Here is a 3228-nt window from a genome sequence, read left to right as displayed (position 1 = left end):
GTCTCACTCTGTTGCCCAGGCTAGAGTGCAGTGGCACGATCTCGGCTCAGTGCAACCTCCGCCTCGCGGGTTCAAACGATTCTCCTGCCTCAGCCTCCTGAGTAACTGGGATTACAGGCATGCACCACCACACCCAGCTAATTTTTGTATTTTTAGTAGAGATGGGGTTTTACCATGTTGGTCAGGCCGATCTCGAACTCCTGACCCTGTGATCTGCCTGCCTCGGCCTCCCAAAGTTCTGGGATTATAGGAATGAGCCACCACGCCCAGCCTTAGTACCAGTCTTTACAGCAGCATGATGGTAATATATATTGTGGATCATGAAACTATCCATGCCTTGTGTCATGCATTTTGATACAATAATTCTACTTTTAATGCAGTTTTACCAGAAACATTATTCAGAAGGTAAAGAGTTCTTTGTAATGTTGAAAAGATGCCAGGAATATAAGTCTGTGATGTTCATGCATTTCTTTCAACAAATAATTACTGAGAAATTTCTATGACCAAGTATCTGATAGAATAGAGAAATGTTGAAGTGTTATGACAAATCAACACAATGAAATGTTGTATAACCATTAAAATACTAAGTAGAAACACCATAGAAAAGTGTTTATGAAATATGTCCAATAGAATTCAAAGCTTTCCAGGTACTATGTAGACTATGTGCAGACTAAATTATAATAAATAATATTTTAAAAACTGTGTATGGACTGTAAAGTACAATAAAATCTAAAAATTTTATAGGCACTATATAACACTACATATAGGGTATAAATTAAAATATAATAAGCTTTGTTAGGTGCTTAAGTATCTCATTTAAATGCTCACAGAAACTCTAGTGTTATTATCCCCATGGTACAGATAAAGAAACTGAGGATCACGGGGATTATAATACAACACTAGACTTCGAGTTCCACAGACTAACTTTTTTGTCTGTGCTGTATCCCCAGTGTCTGGAACAGTGCCTCACATATAACAGACACTCAGTTCTTGACTACCTGACGTGGCTGAGTCGTGATTAGGACCCAGTTCCCTATCAGAGGTAATACTGTCATTCAAATAAACTAGATCCACCAGGACTTCAGAATGGATTCCGAGACAGGCTTACAGACCTTCAAGTTCTTTGTTGGGTTGCAAGAGCCTCATGTCCGGTCCTCTCCTTTCCTTTCTCTTTTACCGCCTGCCCTCTGGTGGAGGTACTAATGAGTAGCAGGAGTCAGGGAAGAAAGGACTAGGGTCATCAACGATTGCACAGATCACCTGTGTCTTACCGGTATGTAATTAACACCTAGTTTTGTCTCTTCTCTAGCTATAAAAACAGGTGGACATATTTTCGCCAGATTTGAAGGTTATTTTAGAGATGGTCTGGCTTAAAATACATAGTATTGGCAAAATTTACTTTGAGGATGCTGTGGTGCACATTGATTGTTTTTTTCCTTGCATTGTGAGTTTTGTGGCCCATCGTTTTACGGATTTGTATGAGCTGAGTTAAGAAATTTACACTTTTTAAATTTTTCGAAAATATCTCAAAGAGAATATTCCAAAATTTCATTAATCTTTCAAAATGATTTCGTTTTTTCTCCACACAATGAATACATTTAAATACTACAAAATTTGTCCCAAAGATGAATAAATCTTAGTTTCAAATCACCAAGGGTTTTTGTTTTCTTTTACCAAGAATAGGAAGCCATAACCAATAGTATTTTAAAATGAGAATTTTTATGGAACTGGAAACCCAATTTTAAAGGGACACCCATGCAAGGGCCAATTGCAAAGACAGGCTCTATCAAGGGCAAATGAAATTGCAGTAAGAAGAATGCTTGGAATAAGATGAGAAGAATCGCGTTCTTTTACAGGCAATTGAAATCAAAGTTCAGTTCAAAGAGACACTTGGCTGCTGATCAGGAGATACATGAGATATGAATTCAGATGCTTCTGTAAGAGAAAATAGTGCTTTTACATTTGAACTCCAATTATGCCAAAGAATCTACACTAGTTCTACGTCTGGAATCTGAAAGTCTAAATGTTCCAGTGCAAAGGTCATATTGAAACCAATTACTAAGCCCCCAAAGTTACAAAAATTGTTATTAATGGAGCAGTTTCCACAATGCCAATTATTTAAGACAAGATCAGAGCTTAAATTGTGTATGCCAATGGGGTACAATAGGAATCAGTATTTAATTGTCCCAAACCACTGGTTCCTTCAAACTACGGCTTCATCTTTTAAAGCTGGAAACACCAAGTGAGTATCTTTTTCATCCATGGCTATTAATAAATCCAAAATGCAAATGCCTAAAATAATTGGCATTGGTTTTTGATAGAGCTGCCTCTCACATAGGCAACACTATGTAATGTGTGCCTCAGTGGTGAGCAACAAGGACTTACTCAAATCTACTCAGGGGTATAACAATAACTATGACCTCTAAAGAAACTTATTACAAAGTTGGAAATTATTAAAGCTCTGAATTAATTCAACTAGACAAAAATCATTATAATTTTAACGTTAATGTTTTTATTGTTTCTATTAAACTTTATTTAATGATAGTTAATTATTCTCCTGTGGAGCACTGGGAGTCTCCTAGAGCCTTTTTTTTTCTTGGCACTTATAATGAAGGCAGAGTTCACTCCCAGTTTTCTTTGTTATTGACAAAAGAGATCGGCGCATTAAACACGTGGAAAGCCCTCCCTAGTGACTAGCACAACCCTTGGCAAATAGTACTTAATAAATATTTGCCAAATGACTTAATGAACCACCCTTACATGAGTTGGAGTTTCTCGGTTGTTACAAAATTAAACTCTGGCTAGCTTAGGAAAAGAGGGAATTTATTTGAAGGCTACAGAGCAGCAAACAGGTTTAAGAAGAGACTGGAAAGCCCAACTTTTCAGAAACCAGAGCAGAAACCAGGGAGCTCCAGAAGATGTAGAGCAAAACTGCTTAACACTTCATGCAGTCTTTTTATTACACCATTCATAAATCAAATTCAATAGGAAGATTTTAATTGACCCAATTGGGTCCACATCACTACTTCTACACTAGGAGAGGGCAAGGTATCTTGATTAATATTCGATTAATATTCCTACCAGAATTTATTCAGTGTCAAAAAGATTCTTCCAAAAGGAAATTGGCATGGTACTGCCAAAACAAGGTAGAATGGATGCAGGACAGGAAGGAAGGAAGGAAGGAAGGAAGGAAGGAAGGAAGGAAGGAAGGAAGGAAGGAAGGAAGGA

Source organism: Cebus imitator, unplaced genomic scaffold (assembly GCF_001604975.1).
Source record: "Cebus imitator isolate Cc_AM_T3 unplaced genomic scaffold, Cebus_imitator-1.0 Scaffold232, whole genome shotgun sequence".
In the NCBI taxonomy this organism is placed as follows: domain Eukaryota; kingdom Metazoa; phylum Chordata; class Mammalia; order Primates; family Cebidae; genus Cebus; species Cebus imitator.
Note: the sequence above shows the minus strand (reverse complement) of the source record.